The sequence below is a fragment of the Balaenoptera acutorostrata genome, chromosome 12, assembly GCF_949987535.1.
Source record: "Balaenoptera acutorostrata chromosome 12, mBalAcu1.1, whole genome shotgun sequence".
NCBI lineage: Eukaryota > Metazoa > Chordata > Mammalia > Artiodactyla > Balaenopteridae > Balaenoptera > Balaenoptera acutorostrata.
The window spans coordinates 40,500,159-40,523,818 of record NC_080075.1 but is presented as its reverse complement, the minus strand read 5'-3'; the positions used below and the strand labels follow the sequence as shown (position 1 = coordinate 40,523,818).

Genomic DNA, 23,660 nt, shown 5'->3' with positions numbered 1-23,660 from the left:
GCTTCTCACATAACAAATGCTCATTGAAACATTTGTTGAATGAAACTATGAATGATCTTAGAAATCTTTTTTAAAAAAGTATATGCTTTAACTCTTTGGGTTGAGGGATTCTAGAGTGGTACTTTAATAATCATCTTCAATTAGTTTACATATTGTGGAGTCCCAGGTGACTTGCAGGCATATAGTAGTTGTTTAATAAATGTTTATTGAATGGAGATTAGGGAAGACAGGCCATGAAACTACAGTGAGAAAGAATGTGGATTCTGGAGTCTGATAGACCTGATTGCAAGCCCTAGCTCTTCCATTTATAGGCTCTGTGATTGTGGTAAGTTTCTTAACTTCTCAGCAATCAATTTACAGGTTTGTGAGGATTAAATAATTTCAATGAATATTAGCTTTTATCATTGTCATCGACATCATTACCATGATTGTTATTAAAGTTCTAAAATATATTTGTAACAGTTTTATAACGTGCTTTATAACAGCATATTCTTCCTTTCTGTGCCTGACTTTGTTTTATATCTCAGTGGTAAAAGGAATCTTATGCTTTTTCCAGCAGTAGCTGGGCCATTTTTAGACATGAAGATCTGGGAAGCTTGGGAAGGAGATCAGGTCCAAACACAGTGGAAGGAGTTCTGATGGCTGGATATCAAGCCAATGTCATTGTGTTATGGTTCACACATGTTAACAGTTCTGGATTTTCTATAGTGATAGGTTTGAACACTATACTTGGAATAGCATTGAGGTTTTAAAAACAAACAAACTTACACTTCTTGAAATTGGTTACAGCCTTAAAAATCTAGCTTTCATTAAGTTAAGAGCTTCTCCCCAATGGATGGTTTTACGGTTTTCGATACTTGCGGCTCTGTTATACATCTTTGTTAATTTGATGTACCAAAGAATTAGCCAGTTAATTTTGGGTTGTAATTAATGGTAGAAGTATGTAAACACTAACTTTATATTTGTTTAGAAAGGTGTTCTTATTACACCTCTAATTAATTTTAGGATAGAGGCACAGCATTTCTAAATTTCTGAGGAATACGTTATAAGCTGTTACTGAAAGGTACAAGTTAAAAAAAAAAAGCTATATGATATAGATCAGGTTTGGATGCAAAAGGCATTCAAATCTATAGGATTTTAGGAAAAATATTTTTAAATTCTGTGTTATATATTTTATAAAAATATTTTAAAGGTCTATAGAGAAATACTAAAATTAAAACAGTGAGATTTAAATGGATCATGAAATAAAGAGGTATATTTTGGATTATACTTTCCATATTGGGGTATGTGTTTCTTAAGTCGAAGAGTACATTTATATCCTTTTTATGAAAAATATATTTAAGCCCAGCAGCTTATTTTGCTCATTTGCCTATTTATTACTCAAGTGATTGAAGTTGCTAGAAATCTGACTGTTAGGTAAGGGAGTGGCCATAGGAGGAAAATGGAAAATAAAATACATTAGCATTTCTTCTTTCCAAGTGTTTATTATTAAATTAGATTCACAAAAATCTAATAAAAATAATATAGATGCTTTTAACTATTATTCATATTGTTTATAAAACTTTATAAAACCAACATTTTAATTGAACTGTTACTAGAGGTTAAATTTTACTCTGTCTGAAGATTTTGGAGACCTTACTCTGAGTTACATTGTGGAGAGAACACTGCATTTGTGGACATTTCCAGCCATCATTATGCTTTTTAATAGCTAAAAGATTTTCTACCTTCTTGTCATTCTGCCTCCTCATATTCTTATTTGAAAAAAATGCATTTTCCTTTCTCCCATATCATAGTATAGAGAAGACATGAGCTTTTGATTGGTTAGAATTGAGTATAAATCCTGATGTGCCTTCAAAGCTGGTGACCTTGAGATTATTTTCTAGGACTTAATTTCTTCATCTGTAAAATGAAAGGTTTCTACTAAATGATCTCAGAGGGATTTTCTAGGTCCATGACTTTGTTTCAGTCAATAGGAATATTTTTATAAACTTTTTTGAAAATTATCTTTTTGTAGATCAAATTTTTGATTTTCAAGTTCATGGAGAATGAAATATTTAAAAGAGTTATCTGGCATGTCATTTTGGGATCAATTAATAACTCCCTAATTTATATCTTTCTTTAAACAATCAATATTGGCATATATATTTTCTGTATATTTTTATTTCTGGAATGGATTATGAGTATTATTGCAAGTTTCCTATTCTGAACTTTTTTAGCACAACCGTTCTTTCCCCCTACTCCTTGTTGCTATAATAGTTATTTCCTATGCCACGATTAGGGGGGAAAAAAAAACAAAGAATGAAAGAAAAAAAATTGAACTGTGGTTTAAACTCACTTTTCATGTAAACATACTTTTCACGTATTAACCTTTGTAGTAGAAGCCTAACTTCTCAGCCGTGGGTATTAAAAAAACAAAAAACAGAAACCGCCATCTTTAAAGAGATGGTCAGAACTTAGGGGAATCTAGGTATTGAAGACCTAATTTGAAGAGAAGTAAAATTAATCAGAATGTGAGAGGAACACACAATTAATTCCTTAGCTATTAATAATAGTGACAGCAATAATGATGATGATTGCTAGGAACCTAATGCAAGAAAATAACAAATAGTTTATTAGATGAGTTTCTTATGATTTTTTAATTGTTGACTTTTGCCTGTTTTTACAGCAGGTTTTTTTTTGTTTTGTTTTTGAAGAGACGTTTATGGGATTTGACCTATTTTACTAGCATAATGTTTATTTTTTAAAAGAGGTAAGTATTAAATGCATCCATTATTTACTTACATTGTATAAAGTTCCCAGACTTAGGAAGTGTGGTGAAATTGTTTTACTCTTATCAATGCATGGGAAAGAACATGAATGCATATGTTGTGACTAAACCATTTAAAATACATTAACTTAAAGGAGAACACACTAATTTACATACTTTAAATTAGGACAGCTATCATAAATTGTCAACTATTTAATGTGAAAGGATGAGTTTATATAATTAACCCTAAAACAAAACAAAAGTCGTGTATTCTCACATGGAAGATAGACTAGAGTTGGGCATGTCTCCCTCTAGTTTTCAGGAAGAACTTAATTTCTTTCTGCTGGGACCAACTTCTATATGGTGAGAGAAAAATGAATCTTGAGAATATTTTTTTATTTACCAATCCAGGTGTGTTAACTCTTTTTCCTCTTCTGGAAAACCTAGGTCAGTTTTCTGAGGTGCTAAAAGGACTCTTGCTTGGCAAAGTAATAGGGGAAGAGATCTGTTCCACTTATATTTGTAGCCACCACAATTTTTTTACGTAGTACCTTTTGTGTACTAGGTACTCAGTATATTATATGTTGTTGAAGGAGTGAGTGAATGAATGATTATAGTCAAACTCAATATCCTGTAAGGTTTATTCTTTTTAAGACAGGAATTAGCATTCATCAACTATATTGAAGAAAAATTCAAAAAGTAGACTCTAGTGGCAGTGAGATATTATGTGAGGGATCCATATGTCATTACAGTAGAGGTTCTCCTGATCAGTCTCTAGTTAATTTACATGGATTACCTCATACTTTCCATTCTGTCTGTAAAACGTCCTGGTTTTAATCCCACATGTGTCAACATGGTTAGTAGGCTACTCTCTGACACACTTCTGCACACTTCTCTCACAGGTGAGTTTTAAGTTGCGTTTGACCCCTTACAAGACCTCTTGTAATGCTGTTGACCCGTTATTGTAATTATATAATTTAATTAGATGTTTCCTAGGCCAGTGAAATATCAGTTTGAAGAATTATTTCATGAAAACCTTTAAAATGCTTTAGAAAGAGTTGATAGAAGTGAGTTGTTAAAAACTGCTGTCAAATCTGGTATGGAAATACAACTGTAAAAAATTGGGAAAATTTATGAAAATCTGAAAGGATTTTGCATTCAGATTATTTCTCTTTTGTCCTTATATATTGATTTCATTTAAAAGTGATTGAAGTACACTAATGATACGTTATGGCTGTTGATTGTGAGAAAATTGACAGTCAACGAAATTATACTCAAAGAAGAGGCCATGAAAACTGGTGATGAAACACATTAATATGTATTAAACAAAATTAAAATGTTTGTGTATCAGTATTTATAATTCTTCCCTTTAATTGACCAATTCTCTGTGACATTCAGATGATTTAAGAGGGATTCTACTATGAATGTATACTAAGCCATTCTCATGGGCTCTCTCTATATACTCATCTCTAGGATTAAAGAACTGTTCTTAGAAATTTTCTTTTAAACCTAAATTCAATATAAGTAGACATTACATTTTTCAGGTAGTAGCAGTTCACTTTGCTTGAACTTATAGCAGTTCACTATATGACATCATCATATTCATTCATTCATTCAGTAGCAGTTAATTCACTGAGTATGTATTTTGTGCTGGGCACTCTTCTAGGTACTGGAAATAGAGTGGTATATAAAACACATTAAAAATCTCTTCCTCATGGAGTTTACATTTGTGTGTGTGAGAGAGAGACAGAAAATAAAAATTAATGTGTGTGAAATATATACTATGTTAGATCATATAAATATATAATATATGTTAAATACATGTTAAATATATAAGTGCTAAAGAGAAAAAGCAAGAAAGGGGGATAGGAATTCCACTATTATGGTTACATAGATATAATGAGCTTTATTATTTCTTGTAAGGTCTCCAAAAGAGAATTCAGGCATACTTGTCAAATTAATTTGAAAGATATTTTAATAAGAATTTATTAAACCAATATAATAAGGTTCTAGAAAGTTTAACCTTGCAATGCTATATAAACCTTTTCCTAGGTTACAGCTCCCCTCAGTGGTGGATGACGAAATTGACTCTGGTCTAGAGAAACAGTTCTATTCCTGTAGCAATAACATGTTATAATATTGTGCTCTGCTTTACATTTTAATACATGCTTTCTGTATGTATGTTTCCACATTACATACAGAAGACCTAGTGAATTTCAAAGGACTGTCTTTTTCTCTTGTAAAGTCTGGGTTTTGTTTGAAAGTCTCTTGGTAAATTGTTGTGACACTGAGAAGGCATGCTGCAAAGAGCATTCAAAAATGGAATTTTGATATCTTTATTTTCTTTGCACTTTGTTATAACCCCACAATCAGTGAAATTTAAAGTTTTTGTTTAATATAAAATATCCAAATAAAATGCAGACGTCTCCAAAATATATTACCTTAACAAATTTATTGGATACTTACTGTATATCAGGTACTGTGTGGAATGCTATATACACATTATCTCATTTACTCACTATGATAATAGAAATTATCATACTAAGTGAAGTAAGTCAGAGAGAGACAAATATCATATGATATCACTTATATGTGGAATCTAAAAAATAATACAAATGAACGTATTTACAAAACAGAAACAGACTTACAAACATTGAAAAAAAAATCAGTTACCAAAGGGAAAAGGGTAGGGGAGGGATAAATTAGGAGATCGAGGTTAGCAGATACAAACTACTATATATAAAAAAGATAAACAACAAAGTCCTACTGTATAGCATAGGGAACTATATTCAATATCTTGTAATAAACTATACTGGAAAAGGATATGAAAAAGGATATATATAGATATATGTATATCTATATATATCTGAATCACTTTGCTGTACACCAGAAACTAACACAACATTGTAAATTAATTATACATCAATGTAAAAAAAATAAGAAAAAAAATGTAGAAGGAGTAATAAACCTCTGTGTACCCATCTCCAAGCTTCAATAATCTTCAATACTTCGGTAAACTTATTTCATCCCCACTTTTATTTCATTCCCACTGTTTTTTAAACCAGATTATTTAAAGTTAATCTTAGATATTGTATCATTTCTTCTGTAAATAACAAAGGCCACTTTTGAGCACCATCAGTTTGGGAACTTGTTAAAAGTTATTGGCATGTTAGAAAAGGTGATCAATCTACAAAGGGTTTTTTTGTTTTGTTTTGTTTTTTAAATTTTTTGTAAACTTAATTTCCTTGTAGATCATCTTTCTGACGTGGTAGGCCTAAGGTTCGAAATTAACTATTTTGTTCCTTGAGAAGTGATATTATGTGTTCTTGTTTTCATATAGAAGATATTTAAGTTAATATTAGAAACAACAAGGCTTTTCCCCCAACCCCCTTAGAATTAAACCCCTGCATTTAGAATAGGAAGCTCATAGTTCAGACAGCCTTTCCTGATCTTTTAATTATCCTGTCAACTTTCTGTTATATATGATTATGTGAATGGTGACTGTCTGTCTGTGTAAATTAGGTAGGGTATTCTAGATATAGCTAGTAGTTAAATGAAGCTTTGTGAGCCAGCTCAGTCTCATTGTGTTTAAATTTCAGAGAAAGTCCATACATATACACTTTTTTTTTCCTCCTTCATTTTCCTCATATTAAATATTTAGTGTGTTGTTCCAGTTCAGAAATATCTCAGATTGCGTTTCTGAAGGAAAATTCCATCTCCTTTATTCTGAAGTGACCCTTTGGCTTTAAAGAAAGTAATGGAGATGCTTTTGTTGCACTTAAAGAAAGGTATGCCCAAGAATGATAATATATGCCTTGAGCTTGACAGAATTCTCAAAATCCTAAAATTCTTGTGTAACTACCTATTTGCTTAAATACTTATTTAGTTTTCCATTTTCATCTTGCCTGTCATTTTTTTGTTAATTGTCAATTTTATTAGATTATATGAATTAGAAGAAAGCAAGTTACTATCTTCAAACCCTACATTCTAAAATTCCTGACACAGGAAGGGACCTTATACATGGATTAACATCTAAAGTCTACTGTAAGGTATTTATCTATGTGTAATGCAAGAAACCCTGTATTAAAGCAGTAAATAAACTACTGCGTGTTAAACAATTTATTTCATGTAGTAGTTTACTTTGTAAAATGTCCTAGCTAACAAATTTAAGTTTTATTTAGCAGCAACAAAGCACTATTTTCATACTATTATGTGTATCTTACATGTGTATGCTATTGGGTAGTCTTTTTGGTTAGATTTTCTGATTTTTGTCCCAGTTCATCATCTTTATTAATTTTAATCATACCTACAGATCAAGCAAGTGGAGCAATATAAAACTTCACCAGATTAAAGTCTTGGTATTCATATTTGCTTATTCATTCACTAACTGTTGATTAAATGGATACCATGTCATAGATATTTGCTAGTTATTGAGAGTATAATATTGAAAAAGATATGGCTCCTGATTCCAAGGATCCTACAGTCTGAGAGGGAAATAAACAGGCAACCACTACAAGAAAAGTATAGGGTGTTAAATGTGCACATATAAAGAGTACCTAACCCAGTCCTGGTGGGTGAGGGGGAGCTTTCTATTGAAAGTGATATATAAGTTGAAACCTAAAAGATAAAGTTATTTTTTTAATTGAAGTATAGTTAATTTACAATATTATATTAATTTCAGGTGTACAGCATAGCGATTCAGTATTTTTACAGATTATACTCCATTAAAAGTTATTCCAGGGCTTCCCTAGTGGCACAGTGGTTGAGAATCTGCCTGTCAATGCAGGGGACATGGGTTCGAGCCCTGGTCTGGGAGGATCCCACATGCCGCGGAGCAACGGGGCCCGTGAGCCACAACTACTGAGCCTGCGCGTCTGGAACCTGTGCTTCGCAACAAGAGAGGCCGCGACAGTGAAAGGCCCGCGTACCGTGATGAAGAGTGGCCCCTGCTCGCCGCAACTAGAGAAAGCCCTTGCACGGAAACGAAGACCCAACACAGCCATAAATAAATAAATAAATAATAAATTTAAAAAAATGTTATTCCATGAAGGGGACCTTCAAGATGGTGGAAGAGTAAGACATGGAGATCACCTTCCTCCCCACAAATACATCAAAAATACATCTACATGTGGAACAACTCCTACAGAACACCTAGTGAATGCTGGCAGAAGACCTCAGACTTCCCAAAATGGAAGAAACTCCCCATGTACCTGGGTAGGGCAAAAGGAAAAAGAAAAAACAGAGACAAAAGAATAGGGACGGGACCTGCACCTCTGGGAGGGAGCTGTGAAGGAGGAAAGGTTTCCACACACTAGGAAGCCCCTTCACTGGCAGAGACGGGGGGTGGCGGGGGGAAAGCTTCAGAGCCACGGAGGAGAGCGCAACAACAAGGGTGCAGAGGGCAAAGCAGAGAGATTCCTGCACAGAGGATCAGTGCCGACCAGCACTCACCAGCCTGAGAGGCTTGTCTGCTCACCTGCCAGGGTGGGTGGGGGCTGGGAGCTGAGGCTCGGGCTTCGGAGGTCGGATCCCAGGGAGAGGACTGGGGTTGGCTGCATAAACACATCCTGAAGGGGGCTGGTGAACCACAGCTAGCCAGAAGGAGTCCGAAGAAAACTCTGGACCTGCTTAAGAGGGAAGAGACCATTGTTTCAGGGTGTGCGAGGAGAGGGGATTCCTTCCCTGTCTGCCCACAGAAGGCAGAGCACTGCCTAAATGAGCTCCAGAGACAGGCGCAAGCCGTGGCTATCAGCTCGGACACCAGAGACAGGCATGAAATGCTAATGCTGCTGCTGCAGCCACCAAGAATCCTGTGTGCAAGCACAGGTCACTATCCACACATCTCACACCCCCGACCCCTGGGAGCCTGTGCAGCCCCCCACTGCCAGGGTCCCATGATCCAGGGAGAACTTCCACGGGAGAACACATGGCACACCTCAGACTGTTGCAATGTCACACTGGCCTCTGCCACCGCAGGCTTGCCCTGCATTCCAATTATAACTACCGTACCCCTCCCTCCCCCTGGCATGAGTGAGCCACAGCCCCCTAATCAGCCGCTGCTTTAACCCCATCCTGTCTGGGTGGGAAAAGAAGCCTGAGGGCAACCTACATGTGGAGGTGGGGCCAAAACCAAAGCTGAACCCCAGGAGCTGTGCAAACAAAGAAGAGAAAGGGAAATCTCTCCCAGCAGCCTCAGGAGCAGTGGATTAAATGCCTGCAATCAACTTGAGGTACCCTGCACCTGTGGAATACCTGAATAGACAACAAATAAATGCAAAATTGAGGCGGTGGACTTCGGGAGCAACTGTAGGCTTGGGGTTTGCTATGTGTGACTGACTTGTTTCTGATTTTTATGTTTATCTTAGTATAGTTTTTAGCACCTGTTATTGTTGGATTTGTATATTGGTTTGGTTGCTCTCTTTTTTTTTGTTACTTTTTATTTTTTTATTTTAATAATTTTTTATTTCTTAATAATTTTTAAATTTTTTTAATTTTAATTATTTTATTTAATTAATTAATTTATTTATTTTTATACTTTTATATTTTTCTTTCTTTCTTTTTTTCTCCCTTTTCTTCTGAGCCGTGTGACTGACAGGGTCTTGGTGCTCCTGCCTGGTGTCAGGCATGAGCCTCTGAGGTGGGAGAGCCAAGTTCAGGACATTGGTCCACCAGAGACCTCCCGGCCCCACATAATATCAAACAGCGAAAGCTCTCAAACAGATCTCCGTCTCAATGCTAAGACCCAGCTCCACTCAACGACCAGCAAGCTACAGTGCTGGACACCCTATGCCAAACAACTAGCAAGACAGGAACACAACCCCACCCATTAGCAGAGAGGCTGCCTAAAATCATAAAAAGTTCACAGACACCCCAAAACACACCACCGGACGCGGTCCTGCCCACCAGAAGGACAAGATCCACCCTCATCCACCAGAACACAGGCACTAGTCCACTCCACCAGGAAGCCTACACAACCCACTGAACCAACCTTACCACTGGGGACAGACACCAAAAACAACAAGAACTACAAACCTGCAGCCAGCGAAACGGAGACCCCAAACACAGTAAGTTAAGCAAAATGAGAAGACAGAGAAATACACAGCAGATGAAGGAGCAAGGTAAAAACCTACCAGACTAAACAAATGAGAGGAAATAGGCAGTCCACCTGAAGAAGAATTCAGAGTAATGATAGTAAAGATGATCCAAAATCTTGGAAATAAAATGGAGCAAATAAAAACGTTTAACAAGGACCTAAAAGAACTAAAGAGCAAACAAACAATGATGAATAACACAATAAATGAAATTAAAAATTCTCTAGAAGGAATCAATAGCAGAATAACTGAGGCAGAAGAATGGATAAGTGACCTGGAAGATAAAATAGTGGAAATAACTACCACAGAGCAGAATAAAAAAGAATGAAAAGAATTGAGGACATTCTCAGAGACTTCTGGGACAACACTAAACGCACCAACATTTGAATTATAGAGGTCCCAGAAGAAGAAGGGAAAAAGAAAGGATCTGAGAAAATATTTGAAGAGAATATAGTTGAAAACTTCCCTTAACATGGGAAAGGAAATAGTCAAGTCCAGGAAGCACAGAGTCCCATACAGGAAAAGTCCAAGGAGAAACACACCAAGACACATATTAATCAAACTATCAAAAATTAAATACAAAGAAAAAATATTAAAAGCAGCAAGGGAAAAAGCAACAAATAACATACAAGGGATTCCCCATAAGGTTAACAACTGATCTTTCAGCAGAAACTCTGCAAGCCAGAAGGGAGTGGCAGGACATATTTAAAGTGATGAAAGGGAAAAACCTACAAACAAGATTACTCTACCCAGCAAGGATCTCATTCAGATTTGATGGAGAAATTAGAACCTTTACAGACAAGCAAAAGTTAAGAGAATTCAGCACCACCAAACCAGCTTTACAACAAAAGCTAAAGGAACTTCTCTAGGCAGGAAACACAAGAGAAGGAAAAGACCTACAAAAACAAATCCAAAGCAATTGAGAACGTGGTAATAGGAACACACATATTGCTAATTACCTTAAATGTAAATGGATTAAATGCTCCAACGAAAAGACAGACTGGCTGAATGGATACAAAAACAAGACCCATATATATGCTGTCTACAAGAGACCCACTTCAGACCTAGGGACACATACAGACTGAAAGTGAGGGGAAGGAAAAAGATATTCCATGCAAATGGAAATCAAAAGAAAGCTGGAGTAGCAATTCTAATATCAGACAAAGTAGACTTTAAAATAAAGACTATTACAAGAGACAAAGAATGACACTACATAATGATCAAGGGATCAATCCAAGAAGATATAACAATTGTAAATATTTATGCACCCAACATAGGAGCACCTCAATACTTAAGGCAAATGCTAACAGCCATAAAAGGGGAAATCGACAGTAACACAATCATAGTAGGGGACTTTAACACCCCACTTTCACTAATGGACAGATCATCCAAAATGAAAATAAATAAGGAAACACAAGCTTTAAATGACACATTAAACAAGATGGACTTAATTGATATTTATAGGATAGTCCATCCAAAAACAACAGAATACACTTTCTTCTCAAGTGCTCATGGAATATTCTCCAGGATAGATCATATCTTGGGTCACAAATCAAGCCTTGGTAAATTTAAGAAAATCGGAATCGTATCAAATATCTTTTCCGACAACAATGCTATGAGACTAGATGTCAATTACAGGAAAAAAACTGTAAAAAATACAAGCACATGGAGGCTAAACAATGCACTACTAAATAGCCAAGAGATCAAAGAGGAAATCAAAAAATACCTAGAAACGATTGACAGTGAAGACACAACGACCCAAAACCTATGGGATGCAGCAAAAGCAGTTCTAAGAAGGAAGTTTATAGCAATACAATCCTACCTCAAGAAACAAGAAACATCTCAAATAAAAAACCTAACCTTACACCTAAAGCAGTTAGAGAAAGAAGAGCAAAAAAACCCCAAAGTTAGCAGAAAGAAAGAAATCATAAAGATCAGATCAGAAATAAATGAAAAAGAAATGAAGGAAACGATAGGCGAGATCAATAAAACTAAAAGCTGGTTCTTTGGGAAGATAAACAAAATTGATAAACCACTAGCCAGACTCATCAAGAAAAGAAGGGAGAAGACTCAAATCAACAGAATTAGAAATGAAAAAGGAGTAACAACTGACACTGCAGAAATACAAAGAATCATGAGAGATTACTACAAGCAACTATATGCCAATAAAATGGACAACCTGGAAGAAATGGGCAAATTCTTAGAAAAGCACACCTTCCAAGACTGAACCAGGAAAAAATAAAAAATATAAACAGACCAATCACAAGCACTGAAATTGAAACTGTGATCAGAAATCTTCGAACAAACAAAATCCCAGGACCAGATGGCTTCACAGGCAAATTCTATCAAACATTTAGAGAAGAGCTAACACCTATCCTGCTCAAACTCTTCCAAAATATAGCAGAGGGAGGAACACACCCAAACTCATTCTACGAGACCACCATCACCCTGATACCAAAACCAGACAGAGATGTCACAAAGAAAGAAAACTACAGGCCAATATCACTGATGGACATAGGTGCAAAAATCCTCAACAAAATACTAGCAAACAGAATCCAACAGCACATTAAAAGGATCATACACCATGCTCAAGTGGGGCTTATGCCAAGAATGCAAGGATTCTTCAATATATGCAAATCAATCAATGTGATACACCATATTAACAAACAGAAGGATAAAAACCATATGATAATATCAGTAGATGCAGGAAAAGCTTTTGACAAAATTCAACACCCAATTATGATAAAAACTCTCCAGAAAGTAGACACAGAGGGAACTTACCTCAGCTTAATAAAGGCCATATATGACAAACCCACAGCCAACATTGTTCTCACTGGTGAAAAGCTGAAACCGTTTCCTCTAAAATCAGGAGCAAGACAAGGATGCCCACTCTCACCACTATTATTGAACATAGTTTTGGAAGTTTGAGCCACAGCAATCAGAGAAGAAGAACAAATAAAAGGAATCCAAATCAGAAAAAAAGAAATAAAGCTGTCACTGTTTGCAGATGCCATGATACTATACATAGAGAATCCTAAAGATGCTACCAGAAAACTACCAGAGCTAATCAATGAATTTGGTAAAGTAGCAGGATACAAAATTAATGCACAGAAATCTCTTGCATTCCTATACACTAATGATGAAAAATCTGAAAGAGAAATTAAGGAAACACTCCCATTTACTACTGCAACAAAAAGAATAAAATACCTAGGAATAAACCTACCTAAGGAGACAAAAGACCTGTATGCAGAAAACTATAAGACACTGATGAAAGAAATTAAAGATGATACAAACAGATGGAGAGATATACCATGTTCTTGGATTGGAAGATTCAACATTGTGAAAATGACTATACTACCCAAAGCAATCTACAGATTGAATGCAACCCCTGTCAAACTACCACTGGCATTTTTCACAGAACTAGAACAAAAAGTTTCACAATTTGTATGGAAACACAAAAGACGCCGAATAGCCAAAGCAATCTTGAGAAAGAAAAATGGAGCAATCAGCCTCCCTGACTTCAGGGTTCCTGACTTCAGGCTATACTACAAAGCTGCAGTAATCAAGACAGTATGGTACTGGCACAAAAACAGAAATATAGATCAGTGGAACAGGATAGAAAGCCCAGAGATAAACCCATACACATATGGTCACCTTATCTTTGATAAAGGAGGCAAGAATATGCAATGGAGAAAAGACATCCTCTTCAATAAGTGGTGCTGGGAAAACTGGACAGCTACATGTAAAAGAATGAAATTAGAACACTTCCTAACACCATACACAAAAATAAACTCAAAATGGATTAAAGACCTAAATGTAAGGCCAGACACTATAAAACTCTTAAAGGAAAACGTAGGAAGAACACTCTTTTACATAAATCACAGCAAGATCCTTTTTGACCCACCTCCTAGAGAAATGGAGATAAAAACAAAAATTAACAAATGGGACCTAATGAAACTTAAAAGCTTTTGCACAACAAAGGAAACATAAACAAGACAAAAAGACAGCCCTCAGGATGGAAGAAAATATTTGCAAACGAAGCAACTGACAAAGGATTAATCTCCAAAATATACAAGCAGCTCATGTAGCTCAATATCAAAAAAACAAACAACCCAATCCAAAAATGGGCAGAAGATCTAAATAGACATTTCTCCAAAGAAGATACACAGATTGCCAACAAACACATGAAAGGATGCTCAACATCAGTAATCATTAGAGAAATGCAAATCAAAACTGCAATGAGGTTCATCTCACACCTGTTAGAATGGCCATAAACAAAAAATCTACAAACAATAAATGCTGGAGAAGGTGTGCAGAAAAGGGAACCCTCCTGCACTGTTGATGTGCACGTAAATTGATACAGCCACTATGGAGAACAGTATGGAGGTTCCTTAAAAAACTAAAAGTAGGATTACCATATGAGCCGGAATTCCCACTACTGGGCATATACCCTGAGAAAACCATAATTCAAAAAGAGTCATGTGGGGACTTCCCTGGTGGCGCAGTGGTTGAGAATCTGCCTGCTAATGCAGGGGACACGGGTTCGATCCCTGGTCTGGGAAGATCCCACATGCCACGGAGCAACTAGGCCCGTGAGCCACAACTGCTGAGCCTGCACGTCTAGAGCCTGTGCTCCGCAGCAAGAGAGGCCATGATAGTGAGAGGCCCGCGCACTGTGATGATGAAGAGTGGCCCCCGCTTGCCACAACTAGAGGAAGCCCTCGCACAGAAACGAAGATCCAACACTGCCAAAAAAATAATAAATAAATAAATAAATAATAATTAAAAAAAAAAAAAGAATCATGTACCACAATGTTCATTGCAGAGCTATTTACAATAGCCAGGACATGGAAGCAACTTAAGTGTCCTTTGGCAGATGAATGGATAAAGAAGGTTTGGCACATATATACAGTGGAATATTATTCAGCCATAAGAAGAAATGAAATTGAGTTATTTGTAATGAGGTGGATGGACCTAGAGTCTGTCATACGGAGTAAAGTAAGTCAGAAAAAAACAAATACCGTATGCTAACACATATATTTGGAATCTAAAAAAAAAAATGGTTCTGACGAGCCTAGGGACAGGACAAGAATAAAGACACAGACGTAGAGAATGGACTTGAGGACACGGGGAGGGAGAAGGGTAAACTGGAATGAAGTGAGAGAGTAGCATTGACATATATACACTACCAAATGTAAAATAGATAGCTAGTGGGAAGCAGCTGCATCACATGGGGAGGTTAGCTCCGTGCTTTGTGACCACCTAGAGGGATGGGTTACGGAGGGTGGGAGGGAGACGCAGGAGGGAGGGGATATGGGGATATATGTATACATATAGCTGATTCACTTTGTTATACAGCAGAGACTAATACAACATTGTAAAGCAATTATACTCCAATAAAGATGTTAAAAAAGAAAAAGGTTATTACACGATAATGGCTATAGTTCCCTGTGCTTATATCCTTGTTGCTTATCTATTTTATACATAGTAGTTTGTACCCTTTAATCCCATACCCCTAATTTGCCCCTTCCCCTTCCCTTTCACCAGTGGTAACCGCTCTTGTTTTCTATATCTGTCAGCCTGTTTGTTTTGCATATACATTCATTTGTATTTTTTTAAAAGATTAAATTTTTACTGTCCTTTATTTGTAATGTCAAAATCCAAAATCTCTACTGCCTAAAGACTTTTTTTAAGTGTTTATTATTTTTTGGAAATTTGGTTCAAACTCATTTGGTGGCAAAACCTGTCCTGACCTGAAGTGAGGCTATTTGTAGTATTTATTCCACTTAGTGTGAAAATTCATTTTGCTGCACATATATTAATATGTTTGATTATGGGGTGCTGCCTCAGACCTCACTGGGAGTGTGCTATTATCTGGGCACTGTAGTGTAGGCATACGCACTGTATTGCCTTCCTAAAATCCAAATCAGAGATTTTAGATAAGAGATTAAGTACTTCTGATAGTCAGCTGCAGGGATTTTGGGGAGTGCTTTAGGTGGCTCGATTAACTTGAGCAGAGGCAAGAGAGATCATGGTTAGTTTGTGAACAGCATATAGTTCAACAGATTACTTTCTTGAGTATTTCATTTTAAAAAGAGTGGTTGATTTTTCTAGGGTTGTAGTAATTTACAACTATTTAGTTGAATTATATGATAATTAAGAAACTAAAAAATTCACTGTGTAGTTGTGGTGAATGTACAGATTTACATGCTTCACATTGTGGATAATAGTGGTAAAGGAAAGAACTGTTGATGTTGTTAGTTTAAGCCAATATTCGCTGTCTTAAATCATCCATGCATATACCTGGGCCCTAACTTGGGCCTACTGAATTAGAATTCTGATGCAGAAGGGAGGTGGCTTTAGGAACATTGGAGTCACCTGCTTATGTACTTTTTCACCAAATTAAAAATTTGGAAAATGGAGTGGGGTGGATGAGTGTATAAGACAGTACTTTATACGTTGTGAAATGTATTCCATTATGAAAATAATTTTGTGCCCTCATACTTAGATCAATTAAACAGATGTTATATTAAACAGATGTTATACTTCACTGGAATTTATTACAGTTTACTTTTCTTTCTAAAGTTACTTAGCTAAGCCAGTGTGTTACATTCATTTTAAGATCTTGCTTTCCCTGCCTCTTAAAATAAAATTAAACTATATCAACTGATCAGTTAATAACTTTATAAATCATAAATAATATTTGATAAGTTTTATTAAAGAATAGAGAATGTTATCAAATTAAATACCTCATTTAATCCTTACAAAACCTCTCTAAAGTGGACATTATTATAATTTATTTATCTCAGTGGGGTTAAGTGACCAGCCCCAAAGCACACAGAAAACCACTTAGCCTGGTCTCAAACTCAAGTCTTCAGACTCTGAAGCCCATGCATTTTACCATTTATTTACTCATTCACTCATCAAACATTTACTGTCCTAGGCACTGGGTTTAGAGCCTAGCTGTACTAATAAATTACTACAGAGGATGCACGAGAACATCTCTACTCAGATACTACAATCTGGTTTGAGAGATACACACATGAAACAAGAATAGTGATATGTGCTATGTTAAATGTATAGTGATAGTTGAAAAGTATAACAAATTAGAGATAGATGGGTTAATATGGACTGAAATTATCAAGAACGTTTGTTTTAGGAGCGGCTTTTCAGGCTTACCTGTGTTTATCCCTAGAGATGTGTGGCAGTTTCTATCTTTCTGTATTGTTAACTTTTCTTCTCTAATATGTACTTAAAGGTATTTTTTTTAATGAAATATTCACAGGATCATTTTAGAAAGAGGCAAAAGTAATATGAATTTTAAAGATGAAACATGAATCAAAGAAATGTCACGTTTTGATTGAGCTGCTTTTGGTTATACTTCCCAGGTCCTCAGAGGTATGCATTCTCCTCCTTTACTGTTAAGGGTAATTGAGAGGAAAAGTTGGAGAAGCATTAGAGAGTGGGAAAAGCAAGGCCAAAGGCTCAAAGGCTCAGTTAGACCTGGATTTGAATCATACTTATTAGCAGTGTAAATTTGGACTTTATACTTATTTATCCTTTCAGAACCTCTGTTTTCTCATCTGTAAAACTGAGATATCTTACAAAATGATAGCTGAGATTAAAGATATTAAAGGCATAAAAAGGATCTAGCATAATGCTTGGTATATAGTAAGAATTCAATACATGCTAATAATAAACAGCAGAGAGACTTTACAAATGAGCGGAAAATAATAAACTTTTTTTTATTATTAGGAATAATAAAAGGAATACTTGGGGGAATAAGGGAATTAATTAATTGATTAGGTTAAAAAACAGGTGTGGAAACTCATGAATACCAGGTTTGGAATTGATAATGCTTGACCAAAGAACAGGTCTTTTTAAGCAGAAGGTTTCAAAAAGGGTGTGTATTGAAATATGGAATCACTTACCCTACTATCTGGATCTGTGAAATCATCTTTCCCTCAGTAGACAGGCAGTAGCCTGCACTGGTGATAGATGCCATAGCCAGCTTTCTGTCACACACATTGATGGCTCTTAACCATGAATCTTGGGACCCCTAGGGGTTCTTACACGGGTGGACTTCAGAAGATTGAGATTTCTTTAAAATGTAGTAAGAGTTTGTGTATGAAGTTCCTTAAAAAACAAACAAACAACAACCAGATTTTCAATGAAATCTTTGCCCAGAACAATTTAAGGACTACTGGGTGTTTTCACAATTTTTGAAAAATAGGTGAGTGACATGATTCAATCAGGAAAACCTCTCTCATGTGGATAACCCATTCTATTACTTTGTAACTTTAGATAGTAGTTACCCTTTTATCTTATTTTCTTTAACCTACTATGCTTTTTGTAGACAGTGAATGGAAGGCACTAGCTTATAGCCCCAAATAACATTTTTGAGTAATATTTTAAAGTTTAAATTTGTTAGAGGTTTGAATTAATATGTACATTTCATCAAGAAGCCTTAAAACTAAAGGAAGTAGAACAGTAACATAATATTTTTTTGCATTGTAATAGACGTTTCTGTTTAAAATTGATACTGGAATAGAAAGTATTTTAGTGGATGATTACTGTATCTCCAACAACTATCTGTCCGTGGAGATGAGTATAAATTGACTAAAAGATGACTTCTGGGAGTTAAGGAAAATACCACAGCCTTGCACATTCTAGTTTCTATAAACTAAAAAATTGTCTGAACTTTATACCAACTGAATTTGATGGCATATAATTTTTGTAGTTATTATTGGGTCACAGTAGTATACTGCAGTCTGTCTTCTAAATTGCTAGAGCCATTTAGTTTATTCTTCTTACTTCCTGCTAGCTACTACCTTCAAATGCCTTTCACATAGATGAGTAAGAGAGAAAGACAACCAGAGTTGCTTTCAATTCTATTTTTTGCCAGCTAGAGGGAGGAAGCTGATAAACAAGACAGTCAGCTATCAAAACAAACCCCTACTACTACACCAGAGATATTTAAAACCAGCAGTATATTTGAGCAATTTTTTACATGTTTATTCATAGAAATTCAGCAGTAAAAGATACTGCCAAATACAAGATGTTATGAATCTGCATGAGGCCTTTTTTCCCCTGATGAAAGACATTAGAACAGAGACTTGGTAATTATTTTACAGTAGGAGTCTAATGACACTCCAGACTTTTAATAGAAAAGTATTTGTTTTAAGATTTTTCAGTTTGCTACTTTCACTTGTCTCTCTTTTCTATTCTCTCAGTAACATGTAAATAAAACTTCCTTTGTCTTATAATGGAATGGATTTTTGGCATTCTAGTTTTCTGCCACATCAGCCACCTTAAAAGACTTAGATAATATGTTGAAAGCGCCTACATAAATTTTTGCTCAAAGACAACCATGAAGTGAATTACAAATACAGACTCGTAAACATCTAAGTTAAATTATTTCTTTGTATAGAATTGGAACTTTGCGTTATGTAATTGGATGTAGGTGCATTTGTACTGACAGAAGAGCAAATGGAATATTTTCATGAATTATATTCTGTTAAAATGGAATTGCTGACATTGTAAGAGAGATGCATAACTGATTAGAGAAACAAAATTTACCTGTGTGCTTCAGCTCCGTTGTGGAAAGTTACCAGTTTGAGCATACAAAACTGTCCTAGTACTTTAACACCCCTAAGCTCTCCAGAAAAGAAGATTTTCACAATTCTCTGTGAATAATCTATTATCCTACCCATTTTTTTTGTCTTTTAATACCTGATTTCCCTCTAAAAAAATTTTTTTGTGATACTATTTTCTTTATACTATAGTGACTAATGTTTTATATCATGAATTTAATGACTCATTTTTCTGTAGCATGTCTCTGTGGTTTTACATAAATTGGGTATAATGGTTGATTTTTATCAGCATTGTGTCAACTAGCAACTATTGAAATACGGTGTCTTATAATAACAATCTTATGCTCAATGACATGATAAAACATTGTTCTGATTAATATGCTACTTTAGTTTAAAATAATTCAGTGCTTAAAGAATATTCTTCTTTGCCTTAAGACAGACTTGTTTTTAAATAAAAATTATTTTGGAGAAACTCTGAGCAATACACAGAAGCTTTGTTAACTCCTCTTCTTGTCTTGCCTTTGAAATTTGGTTGACAGTAGTTGGTATTTCATTACTAAGAAATGGAGGTAATGAGAAGATATTTCTTAAGTTGTATAAGAACATCAGAATCAAGGGTAGAAACTCCTCATCTCCTGAATCTTGTGGGGCCTAGCTATATTACCATGTTATTGAGATCATAAGGACCACAATAATGAAGATATTTATAGTTTATCATCCTTCCAAGTTGCTTTTTGCAAACTTTAAACAAAAGAGCTACTTACATATAGTATATCCTCAGACAGTTTGTAGCTAGAGGAGGAGCAATTTGTTGTTATTTCCTTGAATACCTTTTTTTCCTGGAGTTATTTACCTTTCAGATCCTGGCAATCTGAATTGTCTTGTGGCATTTGTTGATTATTTCAGCCAAATCATTAGAATAAACTAGACTTGTCAGAACACTTGAGACTATGTTGAAAGGAAAGTTATGTGTTGAATATGTTAAGTTTTTGTTGAATGGCTTAATAGGAGAACAATTCTCTCTTTATACCTCTCTCTCTCTCTCTCTCTCTCTGTGTGTGTATATATGTATATATACATACATATACACACACACACACACACACACACACAACACATATATATGTATGTAACTTAAATATAAGCACTGCTTGCTAAGAAGCACAGAGCTGTCCTTAGGGGGTGGGGGAATGGGAATGGTGAGTTAGGGAGAGGTACTCCATTGCCACTTTCTTTAGGCAGAATTTCTTGAGATAACTTTCTTCTTGCTTTTCCTTTCATTTCCTGTTTTTGTCCTGAATTAATGGCTCTGATTTTATAAAACCTGAATTATTGCATTCTTTTGAAAATGGAGTCAATTTGGAAATAAATCAATCAGTAAAATAAATTTGAAGAATTTCTCATTTCTCATTAAGCTTAAGAAGAAGTTTAGGAAAGTGGTCAAATGGCATGCAATAGGTATAAAACTCTTAATTAGATCACTAGAAATCATAGGCTTTATTTACATTATCTGAATACATATTAAACTTCTTTAACCAAAGCAATCAACAATATATGCCTTCCAAGCTCTTTTACTATAGATATTTTCCAAAATTATTTTTCTACTGGCCTTTTTTTTGCTTTTCAAACTGTATACAGCACAGTGACTATAGTTAACAATACTGTGTTGTGTATTTGACAGTTGCTAAGATCTTAAAAGTTCTCATCACAAGAAAAAGAAATTGTAACTGTGTGGTGATGGATGTTTAAACTTACTGTGCTAATCATTTGTAATATATATACATATAACAAGTCATTACATTGTACACCTAAAACCAGTACAATGGTGTATGTCGATTATATCTCAATTTAAAAAACAACAACAACAACCAAAGGAGAGTAGGATTAAACTCTTTGTAAAAGAGACCATTATTATCCTATTAATGGGTCACAGAATGAATGTTTTTGGGCTTCATTATACTGGGTACTATAAAGTTGATTGTACATTTACTTCCTAGACTTTGGGGATATAAACAAGGTTTTGGTTCTCAAGTAGTTTTCAGTCTAGTCAGAGAGGCAGATCTATGAGCAAATGATAGGACTACAATGATAATGCTAGAAAAGAGGCAGGTGGAAGGTCCATCGAGGTTGTCAAGGAGTGGTTGTGTCTGTCAGAGACATGGGGAACGCTTTAGAGAGCACTTATGAACTGTGGCTTGAAAGACTTTCAAAAGTTTACCCACAAGATAAAGTTGTATGAGGAGGTTAGAGTCTGGGGTAGGGACAGAAGAAACAACCTTGGTAAAGGTACGGAGATAAATTTGCTACAGCTGCATACCCAAAATGGAGAGCAGAAGGGGTTGACACTACCAAGATGAGCAAGGACCAGATTGTGGCTGGCCTTGTATGCTGTATGAAAGATTTTGAACTTTATCCCAAGGGTCTCTGGGTCCCAAATCTGGCTGCCCATCAGAATCACCTATTGGTCTAGTAAAACAGACAAATTTGCTTAGACCCTGTGTGATTCTGATTCATGATTCTAGTTAGCTATCTAGTAAGGTATAAAAAAGTTTTAAGTAGCGAGGTAAAATGATCAGACTTGTATTTTGAAAGATCAGTGTTTAGCACTAATAAATACATTTCGCATTATGATCCAGTACACACACATAGGCACCTATATATAGCAAAAAGAAAAGATTCATGAAACACGTCTTAGTCTATTGTGGGATGCACCCTAGTATTTCTTCCTGATGTTTTAGAAAGCTGGTTGCAAGCCACTAAATTGATTTTGCAACTCATTAAATTGATTCCATGATCCACTAAGGGGTCATAGCCTACAGTTTGAAAAAAATATTGCTATAGAGAATGAATTAAGTTTTGAAGGGCTGAAGATCAGATAGGCAATTAATCCAGTTATCCAGGGGCCTGAACTAGGACAGTGGCATAAGCAGGTGCAGACAGAGAAGAAGAAAGAGAGATTCAATAGGTTAGAAGGTGGTGTTCTTAGTATTCTAAATCCGTTCTGAGGGTTGAGGGAGGTCAGGGAGTCTAGGGTGATTTCCAGATTTCTAGTTTGAATATTTGAATATTTGGATGCTCGTGTTATTCTTAAGGAATAGAGAGAACACAGGGGAAGAATTGGTTGAGGACAGGTTGTGGGGAGAAAAGATATAAACAAAAGGCAGTTGCATGTATGAATGATTTTTTTCCAAGTCAGACTCCTTTAAATAAATTTTTTTTTTCTTTTTCTTATTAAAGTACATATCTCAAGGCTTGGTCTTTTCTTTTACCTTTCTGATATAACCTACTTTCTCTTACATTGGTCTCTGGTATTTTTATGTGGATTGTCCTAAAATAGTTTTAAACTTTACTTCTGTGCTAAGATCTTGCATCACCAATTCAGTCTTTTCCAGGACATCTGACTCCTTGCCCAAAATGAAACATAAGAATTAAACATTTTTCCTTCTTTCCAACCCACATAATTCTTTCCTCATAGATTCTTTCCTCTCCTCAGAGATGGAGATCTCAATTTTCTGATCTTCTGCTTATTGTTACCATTCTGTATTCCAAGCTTCTTGGGCAATAATTATGCCTATTGCATTCCCCTATGTAACCATCTAAGTGCTGTTGTAAGCATTGCAGGTTGAAGTCTGCTGACTGTCCTCTGGAACTTAATGATCATTTTCTGCCACTTGTGCTCATTGTAGTCATTGTCCAAGTTATTCACAGTTTTTGTGGGTCAGGAATTTAAGAAGGGCTTAGCTGGGCAGTTGTAGCTTGGAGTCTTTTAGGATGCAGTGGTCTGAGGTGTTTGGGGCTAGAACATGAGGCTGGAGTGCAGGGAAAGAGGGCTTTTGCATTTCATGTAGTCTCAAGGCCTTGCTTTTTTCATCTCTCTGAGTGGGTTAGTTTGGATTTCTTTTAGGGCAGTCAGACTGCTTTTGTGGCAGCTGGAAACATAAGGAGTGACTCTTCCAGCTCTCCAAGTGGAAGTTGCATCACCTTTTTCTGACTTAACCTCGCTAGTTACAGTGTTACTTCCCCACGCTCTTAGCCACAAGCCAGTCATAAACCTACCCAGGTTCAGAGGGAGGGGAATTAGACTCCACCACTTGATGGGAGAGTGGCAAGGCTCTGGAAGAAAGTGTGTGATGAGAAATATTTTTGTAGACAATCTGCATCAGCTCTGTAGAAAATAACGACTGCCGTCATAGGGATCTTTAGTTTTGCCTGGAGCTTGCTACCTTATTA

The 23,660-nt window shown here is 35.8% G+C and overlaps 1 protein-coding gene across 11 annotated transcripts in view; it reads left to right on the top strand.

Moving 5' to 3' along the window:
* Positions 1–23,660, top strand: part of EHBP1 (EH domain binding protein 1) — a 343,070-nt gene that overhangs the window by 75,593 nt on the left and 243,817 nt on the right. The gene's annotated exons all lie outside the window — the stretch shown is intronic.